The 14,948-nt window shown below is 43.0% G+C and overlaps 1 protein-coding gene across 22 annotated transcripts in view; it reads right to left on the reverse strand.

Annotated features, from left to right (window-relative positions):
- Positions 1–14,948, reverse strand: part of ADGRL3 (adhesion G protein-coupled receptor L3) — a 1,804,713-nt gene that overhangs the window by 1,502,220 nt on the left and 287,545 nt on the right. The gene's annotated exons all lie outside the window — the stretch shown is intronic.

Consider the following 14,948-nt stretch of genomic DNA (forward strand, 5'->3'; position numbering starts at 1 on the left):
CCCCCCCAACGAGAACCGGCATTGCTCCCCCCAAAGGCCTCCCCGCGATCCGGCACCCTCCCCCCCCGTGATCGGGCACCCCACCCCGGCAATTCAGCACCCCCCCCCCCCCGACGCGATCGGGCACCCCCCTGCCGCTTCTTACCATCATCTGGGTACCGGCATGTCCTGTGCTTGGTGCCGGTGCCCGAAGATCGGCCTCCTCTTCTGCTGGGTCTTGAGCATCTGCGCATGCTCAAGGCCTGCGAGTTCACGTTCAGATGGAACGTGAACTCGCAGGCCTTAAGCATGCGCAGATGCTCAAGGCCCAGCAGAAGAGGAGTGCTGGGCTTTGTTTCCACAGAGCATGGGCCCGCCTCCTTCTCCAGTCAAAGAGAAAGCAGTGGCCATATTGCCGAGCACATGCCTGGATGACAGTCTGAGTGTGGTGTTCTCCCACGTTTTTTTAGCCCTTCAATTCTAATCATCTAACACAGCTTAGGTTATTTCCTAAGTCTGGAGAATGATGTCATCTCCACAGGGTGGACACTCCCAGCGCAGCCCTGCTATGCTGGTGGAGTGAGAAGGCATGTAACAGGTTTGAACTGCATTGAACTACCATCTGACTGTAAGTTGTTTGCTTCATGTTCAATTAATTCAGAGTCTGGCTGGTGACATCAAGATTACAGAATTAGGGGTTGGTTGAACAGGAACCTCTTACAGTGGCCAGTAATTTGGAGGAGTCCTTGCTTTCAGCACAAAAACCTGAAATCTATACAGAGAGCTGTGTCTGTAGACTGTGTTTCCCCGAAAATAAGACAGTATCTTATATTCATTTGGGGCCCAAAAAAGACACTAGGTCTTATTTTCGGGTAGGGCTTATTTTTTTCATGTACATGATCATCTCTCTCCCTTCCTCTCCTTCACCCCAATTCTTTCTCTTTGCTTTCCCCCACATGTGCAGCATCTTTCCTCCCCTCTCACCCATCCCCTTGGTGCTTTCCCTCTGCGGCATCTTTCTATCCTTCCATCCCCCTGTGCAGCAGAACCCTTTGCCCAGCTTCCATCTTTCCCAACCTCCCATCCCTCGTGCAGCAGAACCTTTAAGCACCCCCCACCGTCCCCACCACGCAGCCGAACCACCGAAGACCTTCCATCCTTGCCTCCCAACTGATCCCCGCCGACCATAAATACCTTGCTGCAGAGGAACGTCGAGCCAGAAGCACTCACGGGCTCCTTCGCAGCCTTCTCGCTGGGGCTGTCTGTGTACTCTAATCTATTCCAGAGGATGAAACGAGATTTAAAAAAAAAAAAAAAAAAGCAGCATGGCAGGTGAATTTAAAGCGTACACAGCAGGAGAAGCAAGAATCAAGAGAATATCTGATTGGAAAATGAGACAGCACCGAGAGTTATAAGGGGCCTTGTTCTGTCAGAATCTCAGGCCCTAACAAAAGATGGCAGGCAGTGGTCTGTCCTCCAGAAAGGCATAAGTTGATCTGATCTGTACACTAGATCTAGCAATCTCTAATGATATCACAACATCAAAAATATGCCATTTGGTAGGGTTACCATATGACTCCAGAAAAAAATAGGACAGATTGGGACATCCGGGTTTTACTTCCATTGCTTTCAATGGAAGTAAAACCCGGACGTCTTAATCCGTCCTCTTTTTTTCTGGAGCAATATGGTAATCCTGCCAATTGGGAACAAGCCCAACAGTACTAAGGATTTTAAAAAAATCCTTTGCAGCTGATCCATCTGGTCGGCCGGCATGTATGTTAGCGTCACCTAGGACTAAAAGAATATTAAGAGACAAGGTCAGAAATAAACCCAGAGAGCTCATCTAGCAAGGAAACTGATACAGCGGAAGGACAATAAATTAAGAGCATATAAACTGCAGGATATGAATTAATGTGAAATGAGAGACCCTCAGAACTGAGCAACAAGGAAAGTGGGATTTCCCTTAGCAAGGACTTGTCTAAGAACACCACTGCTCTCTTGTCCCTCACCTGCCTTTGATTATCTAACACAGGAAATGAATAAAAAGTCAGGTGGACCAATACTGACATCGACATACTCGCTTGATTTAAGCCAAGTTTCCAAGCTTGTGTGTGTAGTAAGGTCTCAAAAATGTGTACGTATAGACCTTAGAAGCAATGAACAGATTTTTCAACAGCCAGATAAGCACCTGCTCCGTTTCACTGACAAGTGAGTGGATTCTATTTCTGATATCTAAACAGAATGGAAGTAGCTCAGAGCCTTAGAAAGACAAGAGAAGGGAGGTATGATAGAGACATTTAAATACCTACGTAGCGTAAATGTGCATGAGTTTCTTTCATATGAGTCTCTAGAATGAGAAGGCTTAGAATGAAGCTGAAAGGTGATAGACTCAGGAGTAATCTAAGGAACTACTTTTTTTTTTTTTTTTTACAGAAAGAGTGGTAGATGCGTGGAACAGTCTCCTGGAAGAAGTGGTGGAGACAGAGACTGTGTCTGAATTCAAGAAAGCATGGGATAGGATGTGGGATCTCTTAGAGAGAGGAAGAGATAATGGTTACTGCGTTTGGGCAGATTAGATGGGCCATTTGGCCTTTATCTGAAATCATGTTTCTATGTTTCTAGATTCACCCAACACGTTAACTGTGTCCTTCAAGATAAGGAGCTCTATTTCCAAACAAAAATAAAACAGTAAACTGGAATAAACATGTCATATGAATCTGATATATTTTTGAGTACATCCACACTTATTATCAGCCAATTATTAATTTACTATGTAACTATAAGCAAGGGTAAAGTAGAACATTACATTTAAACTAAGGTCTCAATTAAAACAACCCGGTCTATCTTGAAAATGTTCAGTATTACAGGAGCTATTTAGGGGGGAAGTTATCAATCTGCATTAAGGCTTTAGGTTGTGTTATTTTCCCCCTTAATGGGTGATTAAAGGGATCTTTCATTACTTAAATTACTGTAACACAGTGATAACTAAGTAACCATGGGGTACATAGTATTGAGATGTAAAAGATGCAAATGCATATTTAAAGCAGCTCATTACTATGTAAATCTTGGAATATGATTTGCCGTGAACATCGCAAGTTGCATTATAGCTAGGAAATTAACCCCAGCCAAAAGCCGATTTCGCCCCCTGATAAAACACCCCCGATCAAATCCCTACCCCCCAAAGGACCTAACCCCAACCTCAGGGGCCTACAAGCCCACACCTGGAGGTACAGGGGTTCCTGGGTAGTAGCAATCCCCAGTTGTTCCTGTCCTTGACTGCAATAGAAAAAAAAAGGGTGGGAAACCAGATTGACTAATTCACAGCTGTCTCTTACATTATTAACTGCTAAAGAAAAGGAATGTGCTTAAAACAATATTAAATGGAAAACAGTCTACTTTTCTTCTACCTAATTAATGAATTCTACGCCCTCCCCTCCCTACCACATTTTATTGGTTTTACACCGGGAAGGCAATATTGAAAAGGAGTTACATGTTTACTGGCAGCAGGGAAATGCATTACTCCCCTGGCCGCTGATTTTCAATGGCACTGCAGGGGTAATTCTGAAAAGAAGGTGCTAAAAAGTACAGGGTAAATATACACATTATTTATTTTAATTTATATCCTGTCCTCCCAGAAAGCTCAGAACATGTTACAGGTTAACATACATAGTTGCAAACAAACAAAGACATACCAGCATGTGTATGTGTGCACATATGATCTTACATGTTAAAATTCCAGCTAGACTCTCTACTGCAAATATTTATTTGCAGGTCCATAAGCAGCAATGATCCGTTCAGCAGGCCATTTTCCACTCTGTATGGGGTGGAGAGTGCTAACCGCTTTTGGCGACCCCTAGTGTCGAACAAAGGGGCTCCCAGGCGTTCGCCGTTGGCCAGCAGTAGCAGAAAGGAGCTGGGATGGATCCAAGTACACATGTACCAGTCCAGTGAGCAGGCAGCCAAGGGTAAGCAAACAGGCCACTGAACAGGTACTGAAAAGGAGGTCCTGGTAAATTGAAGATGCAATACTGGAAGTCCGCAAGGCCCACAATTCATATGTTCACTAATGTGAATTTTACAGCTGGACATTCACATGGGCATAGGGTTACCATTTTTCGGGTCACAAAAATCCAGACACATGGCCCCACCCTGTCCCTGCCCAATTCTGGCTTCGGCTCCTCCCCAGCCCCTCCCAGTTCAGCCTGCAGCCACGCCCCCAAAACATCTTCTCTTCTTTCCCAAGATCCGGCAAAGTCTGGAGGGCCTGGAGCATGCGCGGATATGTGTGACATCATCCACGCATACTCAGATGCCCTCCAGATGCAGCCAGAGCTTGTTAGGGCTTTCCAAGAGCCGGACAAAGTGCCAGGTTTTAGAAAGTGGACAATCATCTAAAAAATAAGGCCATGTCTGGGTTTTCCCAGACGTCTGGCAACCCTACATGGGCAGATCCAGGTATTTACTATGCCACTTGGCTTATACAAGAACACAGCAGTGAATAATGTTAAAAAATAATAATGAAAAATAAAACCAGAAAAGAACTACAATATCAGTAAGAAAGCAAACACATTTTAGAACAAACCAACTAACCTGTACACACAATCATAATCAAACACAAAATAAAAACGTGTGCATTCATCGTCCACCAGTAAATACTGGGCCCAATACTAGTTAGCAGCTTGCATCATTAAATTACATTCATCTTTTAATAGTAATTTTCTAACCATGTGCCCAATCGAAAAGGGCAAGGAATTGCCTACTTAAATGCTGCTTTATAAAGACCCATAGGGGCCTATTAGGGGCCTATTTAAAAAACTAAGACAGCATAAATCAGCTCTTGAATATCCTAATCACCAGGATGTCCAAGTGCCAATAGCAAGTTGTTCTACCCGCTGTGTATACAATACTATGGGGGGGGGGTGTTGAAGGCATGTTATGGGTGGGCTTAAACTTGGGATGAAACCTTTTCTTAGACATCCTAGATAGAACTTAGATGTTGTGAGCTAGACCTGTTTTAAAAGTGTCTAAGTGCCAAAAATGTACCCAAACTGACCGGAGGGATTAAGTTATGACCCCCGTCACACTCCTACAGTGATCACTGACCCCCCTCCTACCCCCAAAACTCTGAATAAAACAGTACAGACCTGTCTATAGAATGGCAGTACCTGGTATGGGAACGCCTAGTAGAACAGCACACAGATTGTCTTAAGTAGCCTGGTGAGTGGGCTAGTGAGCCATAGAGAGGAGGATCCAGGCCTGTAAGCCACTCTAACCACTACATTTATGATGGAGAGTGCGAGTCCACCAAAATCCTACTATGCTGCCATATAGGTGCCACCTGCATTAATAATGGCTATTGGAGTGTTAGACCGGTAGGTATAGTAGGTTTTGGAGGGCTCTCCGTACATTGTAAGGGAGTTATGGTGAGCTATACTTCTGGCACCCTTTATGTGAAAGGTGCCCCACTGCTCTATTAGCATGTCTATATGGCCAGTCCATTACAATGCTGGCCCCTCCCACATCCAAATGGTCTGGATTAGGATGTTGTGAATTTGTACGGTTTTGTGGTTGAAAATGGCAAATAAATTTGGATGCTCTACAAGTTGGACGTCCTGATAGCTGACGTCTAAGTAGGCAATTTCATTAAAAAAGCATTTGGACATCTTGTGGAGTTGTTGCCAGTTTTGAAAATGGCCATTTCTCTGTCTCCAACTTTGGACGTCTTGCAGGAAACATCCATAGTCAGACTTAGATATCCTATCGAAAATGGCCCTCTATGTGTCTTTATAAAATGCTATCAGAAAAGTTAAAAAAAACACCAATACCCAAAATGATACTGGAAGGATTTTATTAATAGGGAAACAGGCCTCAGATCATGGAGCTGCATCCATTTCTTGTTTTCTCAAAGAGACAAATCAGATTGTTCTTGCTCCTGCTCACATCACTGGCTTGAACCCATCCTACCTACCTTTTTAAACTACAATACTTTAATTAATTCATTTAATTTATTACTTATTTAAAAAAAAAAAAATTAACTTAAAATTTATTTAATGTAGATCTTCAAATTCATACTAGATTCACTAATTAATCACCTAGCAATTCATTTTAGAACACAGAACCAACAGAAAAAGTACTTATCTTAGAAAGTGCACTGGTGCTTTAAAGTGCTATGTTGAGAAGTGCATTTGTGGTATAAACTTGTAGCTTCTTTAATTCATTTCTGCTTGTAAAGCTTAAAGTGTATAACTTCTGCTCTATAAAACCAAGGCTGTTGCTGGTATCTTGTAAACATCCGATGCGGCCTGCGTTTCGCAGGGTACAATACCTCCCCGCTGTGACCCAGTATTTATAAAATGCTAACATAAGGGGCAAAAATTGGGTAAATATAAATAAATGTCTATGCCTAGATTGTGCAAGTATGTTTACAGATTAGCGTATTTCATAATCTACATATGTTTTGTGACTCTGCTCCTGCTCCACCCACAGCTCCGCCCTAAAAATTCTTACCTGCAAATATGTATCCTCACGTCATTGAAGGTACCTTTACATTAGTCAGTATTCTATATGAGCCTATTTAGGTAGATAAATCAGTCTTTTACATGCAGAAATGATTTATGTTTCTGTTTATTTTGCACTTTCTATACCACCCTTCAACAAGTTATCAGAGCGGTTTAGATCACAATGCAAACCAAGATTCTGATAGACTATCATAGAGAGAAGAAGAAAAAAGAAAGAGAGAAGAAGAAAAAAGAAAGAGAGAAGAAGAAAAAAGAAAGGCAGAAGCCAAGGTAGAATAAAATTACCCTCCAAGGGCTGGATTCTATAAATCAGGCTCAAAAAATGGGCACCGGAAAAGACCGGCACTAAGAGTTAGAAAAGGTACAGAGAAAGGTGACAAAAATAATAAAAGGGATGTGTCGACTTCCCTATGAGGAGAGGCTAAAGCAGGTAGGGCTCTTCAGCTTGGCGAAGAGATGGTTCAGGGGTGATATGATAGAGGTCTACAAAATAATGAGTGGAGTAGAAAGGGTAGATGTGAAACGCTTGTTCACTCTTTCCAAAAATACTAGGAATAGGGGACATGCGATGAAGCTACAAAATAGTAGATTTAAAACAACCCAGAAAATATATTGCTTCACACACAACATGTAATTAAACTCTGGAATTTGTTGCTGGAGAATTTGGTGAAATCAGTTAGCTTAGCGGGGTTTAAAAAAGGTTTGGAATATTTCCTAAAAGATAAGTCCATGTGCCATTATTGAGATGTCTTGGAGAAATCCACTGCTTATTCCTAGGATAAGCAACATAGAATCTGTTTTGCTACATGGGATCTAGCTAAGTACTTGGGATCTGGATTGGCTACTGTTGGAAACAGGATACTGGGCTTGATGGACCTACGGTCTGTCCCAGTATGGCAATTCTTATGTTCTTATGTTTAAGGCTACATGCCCTTTATAGAACTGCAGCTAGTACTAAATCCTTAACCCAAATTTTAAGTGTCACATGTACACTTGCAGAAACCTGGTCTAAATGATGGCGCCCAAGTTGGGCTTCCTGACCCAGTATTTCTATAATTATACGTATAACTCTTTGGTCCCTCCCACTTCAAAAAATAGAAATTTGACTGCTCAGAACTCGAAGGCCCCTTGTGCTCCTTTTTTGTGCTTCTTGGTTGTTTTGTATTTGACTCCCTCTTTATTTTGACTAGATGTCCCTCCCACAGCCATGCCACTTTTGAGTTACACGCTGAGAGCTGGGCACGCTGCCTTATAGAATGACATTCAGCCAGACATGCTTGTAAATTCTAATGGGTGCCAATTAATGTCAGTAATTGGTTGTTAGCACTCAATTATTGATGGTTATGAGCACATTATTCGGAGAACATAGAACATAAGAATAACCTTTCTGGGTCAGACCAAGGGGCCATCAAGCCCATTCTCACAGTGGCCAATCCAGGTCACTAGTACCTGGCCAAAACCCAAAGTGTAGCAATATTCCATGCTACCAATACAGGGCAAGCAGCGGCTTCTCCCATGCCTTTCTCAATAACAGACTATGGACTTTTCCTCCAGGAACTTGTCCAAACCTTTCTTAAAACCAGCCAATTAGTTTGCATGAGCATCTTTGGAGCGCATTCAAAGTTTGGGCACCATATATAGAATCTAGGGGGGTAAAAATCTATTAATCAAATATTATTCACATAGAATTTTTCTTTTATCAACCATCTTTATTTTCTCTTCTTTATTAATTTCCAGGTACTTTAGATAGATTGTGAGCCTTCGGGACAGTAAGGGAATTTTTTAAGTACCTTCTTACTTCTCATTTATAATCTTAATGTATATTTTCTTCAAACCGCTTAGAACCTAACGGATGTAGCGGTATATAAGAAATAAATTACATTACATTACATTACATTATTACACACTCAGAGAAATACACTTTCAGTTCAGAAAGTGCTGTTCTCTCTTCCAGAAATGTGTTTTGATTACTAACATGTGCCCTCACTTATGGTATTTTGTTTCACGGCAAAATTCAGATGTGGCTCTGGTTTCAAGTTTTAAAACACCCACGGTGGACTCAGCTTGGGATAAACTGACGAAGCACAGTTAAGAGCCCCATCGGGAGGCTTCAAAAGATGACAGCATTAACTTGCAAAACATTTCAGCGTCGCTCAAACTGAAAAACACCAGTCTACTCACAAAAAAAAAAGCCAAAATGTCCAGAAAGGTTAAGTGACACTAAACAGTTCAGGAATTCGAAGCATCTTGTCTTCTAAAAATATCAGTTGCGCTCGGACAATTAAAGATATAAAACTGATCAGTTAAACCTCAAACTTTCATTTGAAATTATTTTAGAGACAATCCTATAAGGCACGTCTAATGTAAGGTCTCAATTTGCACATCGATCCTGAAATTCTATATATGGTGTCTAAAAAAAAAATCAGTGTCAACCAGAATAATAATAATAATAACTTTATTCTTTTATACCGCCATAACCAAAAGTTCTAGGCGGTTTACAGAGCTGGACAATCAGTGAAATACAATAATACAGTAAAAAATACAAATATTTGTAAAATAGAATTTCAATAATAAAATTCACTAAAGGGTCCTTTTACAAAGCCGTGCTAGCGGTTATATCGCGCGCACTAGCTGGAAATCTACCGCCTGTTCAAAAGGAGGCGGTAGTGGCTAGCGCTTGTGGCAATTTAGCGCATGCTATTCCGCGCATTAAGGCCCTAGTGCGGCTTTGTAAAAGGAGCCCTAAGTAATAAACTTATCGAACAAAGTGGTCTTAATTAATTTCCAAGCACTACAATAGGATAACATAGCTTGCTGAATACATTCTATAAAAGATACTCATCATATATAGAATCACACTTAACAGTCCTACGTATGTCTAGCATTTAGGTGCACCCATTTAGGCCAAGGACAAGCAGGCCTAAATGCCTGCACCTAAGATGTGTGTGGATTGGGCGTATTCTATAACAGTGCATCAAGTTTTTAGGAATGTCCATGCTCCACCCATACTCCTCCCCTGGCCACACCCCCTTCTGAGATTTGCACACTAGAATTTATGTGCATCATTTTATAGAATGTGCTTAGAAATTTGTCGATTATTACATGTTAATTGCCACTTATCAGCGCTGATTAGATTGTTAAACTATTAAGTTGCACGTGCAAAGTTTCACCAATTTGCGCATGCAACTCTGGTCACGGTATGCAGAATCCGGCTCCAAATTTATAGAATTAGCTGTTATGTGCATAATTGCCAGGCACTATTTTATAAACCTGGTGCATAAATCACTTAGCACATAGTCAGAAGTGGGAGGTGCCCAGGGCAGTGCATAGGCATTTCATAGGTGTTCCACCTAGCGAGGAGCATAACTTATACATTACTATCAGTTGAACGCATTATAAAACATGCATAAGCACACCAACTTATGCCACCCAGTGACCTGGCTTAAGCAGTCATGCCAAATTAGATTTGCCCTAGTATTTTATAATGGCTTAGACATGCCTATTGTCATTATATAATTGGCACTAGGGACCAGATTCTATAAATGGCGCTTAAATGCACCTACATTGTAGGCACTGCTCTGTGCGGTTGTCAACCAACTACTAGAGGCCGCTTACAGAATCACACCTAGCGGTACCTAAGTGGATTTAAGCGTTGCTAGGCGTCGCAGAGGTAGGTGCTGGTGGCCATATTTTACCGGGCCTAATTTACTGGCGCCTAACTCGGAAACCTAGGGACATCTAATCAACCGCATCTATTCTCTATCCCTATTTTTCAGGTAGGAATCGTTAGATAACAGAGGGCACCTCGACTGAGACATCACTAGGTGCTGCTCTGAGTTCAGCGCAGAACTCTTAATTGTTTTTTTTTTAATTTATCAATTAACATCAATGGTGCGGTCAATTACCACATCATTTAAGCTGATTGAAACAGTGTGGGTTTTGCGCAGATTTTAGACAGGCATCGCTAGTTATCTGCAATTAGTGCACCCAGCAGCACCTATCTAGGGTACCATGATAGAAGTGATGCAATGTTTCATGTTACCACACTTAGATTATTGTAATGCTCCGTTTTGTGGGCTTTCCAAAGAAAGTGCTGAGGGCATTGCCCAGAATGCGGCAGCTAGAGTGATTGGAGGTTTCTCCCGTAGAGGTGTCTTTGCTGGCTAAGTTGCATTGGTTACCAGTAGCTTGGAGAATTCACTTCAAGATACTGGTGCTAGTGTTTAAAGCCTTGTGGCAGGAATTGCCAAAAGCTGCGGGTACCTTGATTGCCCCATATGTACCTTCTCGCTTGTTGAGGTCTGGATCTCAGCACTTGTTAGAAGTGCCTTCTTTACACAAGATTTTGGTGTTACAGGTCCACGATTGTGGAATTCACTTCCTGAACAGATTTGTCAGATTCCTGTACAGTGTTCCCCCACGAATTTGCGGTTTGCAAATCACGGACTTGCTCATTCGCAGTCTATTCCTGTAGTAAAGTCGGGCTATATCAATGAGGAGCTGCGTGTCAAAGCAGCTCCTGATTGGTGTATCCCGACTTTACTACAGGAAGAGGCGGTCAGAGCAGACCGCGAGTGATTTTCTTCACCCGCTGGTGCTCCAGCTGCCCTCTCCTGCCTCCCCTGCCTTTTGACAGGCGAAAAACTGCATTTGCGGGGAGTACTGTATTAACTTTTCGTAAGTGCCTGAAGGCTTATTATTTTCAGGAGGCTTTTGGTAGTGTATACAAGAGATACTATAGTTTTGTGGTTATTATTCTTTTAGGGAGTCATAAGAGAATGTTTTGGAATGTTACTGTTAATGTGTACATGTCTGGTTGTCTGCCTATTTGTGCTTACGTATGTTGGTTGTAACCCACATAGATTTTGGGATGTGCAGGATATAAATGTTTTAAATAAATAATAAGTGTACCCATTTATGCTACTTATAATTCATGCTAACAGAATTTGACAATGTATCGGCATCTTCTATAGCCAACATTCCCCCCCCCCCCTTTTTTATAAAACCGTAGTGTAGTTTTTAGCACCAGCTGCGGCGGTAACAGCTCCGATGCCCATAGAATTCCTACGAGTGTCGGAGCTGTTACTGCCATGGCCGGCACTAAAAACAGCGCTATGGTTTTGTAAAAGGAGGGGGGAGATTATTTGGTATTTTCAAAATTTAGCCTATGTGTCGACAAGTATTTCCTTACATGTTCCCCTATATTTCATCTAGTATGCAGTTCGGGGGGGGGGGGGGGGAATAGTACTTTTTAAGCAATTGCTTTTTCTGTATCTTAAAATTGTACACCCTTGAATGAGCTAAAGAAAATGAGCAAAGCTGTATTTGCTTGATTTCATTTTACTGCCCAGGGGGGATTGACTGTGTTTAGATTGCAGGACAGTTATCGTTTAAGTTTCCATCAAATGAGTTTTAAACTTCAAGAAGGATTCTGTTGCACGATGTAAATAAGCACCAGCCATCTGTTAATTCCATTTTCGATAAGAACCCAATCTTCGGCTGAGTATATTCCATGCCACATTCTTTTGGAAAGTTTCTGAATGTTCCTAATTGAGAAAGCAGTTGGGGATTTGATACCTGAAACAGGCCCCATAATTGGGGGAGGGGGGAAGCAAATATTTCCTTACATTTACACCTGTAGAGAGCAAGCCACCATACTAACCACTTGGGAGGGTTAGGTTAACATTTCCTTTTACTTTAGTTTATTTTCCAATCAGGTGTTCTTTTCTATCCAGTCACAGAGCGAAATTCACTAAGCAAACCGATCGTGTACCGATTGGTTTGCGACCCGATTTTACCCTGGCTCGATTCACTTACCTCTCTGCCAATCCGATTCCGATCTGCGCATGCAAATGAGGGTAACGACATGCAAAATAGGCAGGGACACGATTCACTAAAGAAATCTTGCAAACCGACTGGACTGGCTGACCAACACAAGAAGCGACTGCTGGGGACCAGTCGCAAACGTCCTTTCAGACTCTCCAGCTCCATTGCCTCCCTGCTGTCTGCATGCCCTGCTCTCTGCTGCCCCGGCGAAAATATTTATCTCTCTGCCCCGTTCTCAACTCTCTGCCCTAACAAAAATATATCTCTCAATTCTGTGCCCCATCTTGCCCTGCTCTCGGCTGCCCCGACTAGATCTCTGCCACCTTCCCTGCAGTGTGAGCTCACAGGTTTAAAGCGGGGCTGCACTACGGCGTGATCCAGAACACACCACAGTGCTGCCCCGCTTTAAATCCGCAGGCTAGTACTGCAGGGAAGGCAGCAGAGAGCAGGAGACTTGGGCAGAACAGAGAGACAGTCTCTCCATGGCTGTGCTCTTTTTTGCTTTTCTTTGGGAGCCCTGTCTCCAGCTCAGGAAGTTATCTGAAAGCGGCTGGATTTCAAACTCCTGGGCTGAGACATTTAGGAGGCTGCATTCTGGCTGATTGCACCCTCCCTGCCTGCCTCCCTCCCTGCAGTCTTCTTGTGTGGAGAGAGCATGTGCAGCCCATCGACAAGGCAAAGAGATGATCTGTGCATGCGTCTGGATCGCACACTAATGATCCATGCGGTCAGAGGGAGGCGTTCCTCCGATCGCCCTCATATTAATTTTTTGGTTTTGTGAATTGGGCCTGCAGGGATCGGCCACGGAAGTCAGGTTAGTGAATCTAGCCCTTTATCAGGACAATTGTATAATTGTGCCTTCATGCCATGTGCTGAGCACCGTCTGGCACAAAAATTCTGTTATAGAATGCTGGCACAAGTTTGCATAGACCCGCCTACATTTAGGCGCAACCACTTATACAAGGTCTATTGCTGGCAATAGCTGGCATGCCTAACTGTACTTTGAAGGAAAGGCGGGAGAGGGGCAATATGATAGAGACATTTAAATACCTACATGATGTAAATGCGCATAAGCAGCGTCTCTTTCATTTGAAAGGAAGCTCTGGAATGAGAGGCCATAGGATGAAGTTAAGACGTGGTAGGCTCCGAAGTAATCTAAGAAAATACTTTTTTACAGAAAGGATAATAGATGCATAGAACAGTCTCCTGGAAGAGGTGGTAGAGACAAGAGACTGTGGCTTATTTCAAGAAAGCCTGGGATAGTCATGTGGGATCTCTTAGAGAGAGGAAGAGATAATGGTTACTGCGGATGGGCAGACTGGATGGGCCATTTGGCCTTTATCTGCCATCATGTTTCTATGCAGTGTACATAAGTTATAGCATTCTATAAGTGACATATCTAAGATGGTGCCGTGCCCATGGCCTACCTATGTGTATACCCCCATCTCGCTTACTTGCCATAATACTTCATGCACAGTGCATTTTGATGCATAAGTACAGCCAATTAGACAGCATAACTGCAAATGCTCTGTTGAGAATTATCTTTTTAAAGGGCAATCCTATAACTGGGCATATGCATGTACGTGCCTATGTGAAGAATACATGTACATATGCTTGTAGGCATAGGCATAGGCATCAGAACGGGAGATCATGGCCTCCCCAAAAATTATCGATCGCTGTGGCTTTAGCACTCCTGCCCACCATTCTCTCGGTGTTTGTTTAAATCTTTGGGTAGCCATCACGCAGCCGCCACGCAGCGTCAAACAGACTTGCCCCAGAACCTTTCATTCTACTTCCGGGGGCAAGCCTGCTCATGCACACTGCATGGCGGCTGCTGAAGATTTAAAACTATAGCGCCGGGAGGAGGTGGGTGGAGGACTTGGGAGTGCACCAGGGTGGAGCTCCTGTGCCCCCCCAAGCAGAGTTCCACTGCCTTTGCTTGTAGGTACACTTTGCACAAGTGGCAGCAGGACACTTAAGCACCAGTGGTGGTAAAGCCAGAGATGGGCCTGGGTGGGCACAGCTAACCCACTTTGAACTCAGGTCCACCCAGCAGCGCTAGCTGAAGGCTTCCTGAATCACTCCCTCCCCCCGGAATCAGGTGGAGTACTAAGCAACCTTTATGGAATAGGGTTTAGCGTGGACTCCCACACCAAACTTTGGCTGCAAGTTCTTATGCCTGCTCAAACCTGATATGAATGCTGGCATGCAACCAATGGCAGTTGGGCATGTGAATGATCCTATTTTGTAACACTGCACCTAAATTCTGGGAATACCCCTAACCTGCCATTGCCCCTCTCCTGGACACACCCCATTTTGAGTCGCATGCGAGGCATTTTAGGAACCCAGTATAGAATAGTACGTAGGCAAATCCATGTGTAAGTCCTAATTAACACCATTTTAAAATCAATAATTGTTAACAACTCATTAACTAATTAGTTTGTGTGAACATCTGGCATCTGTGCTCAACTCTGGGCAATCTTTATATAATTCAGAAAATAGTGAACATGGCATAACTATCTTCATGTCTGTAAAATTTGCTAATTATGGGTGTTTCAGTTTTAGGGTCCTAAAGTTAGATACTACCCTGCTGGCAGAGAGTAAGAAGGACCTCAAGAAGTTGAT

This window comes from Geotrypetes seraphini, chromosome 1, assembly GCF_902459505.1.
Source record: "Geotrypetes seraphini chromosome 1, aGeoSer1.1, whole genome shotgun sequence".
NCBI lineage: Eukaryota > Metazoa > Chordata > Amphibia > Gymnophiona > Dermophiidae > Geotrypetes > Geotrypetes seraphini.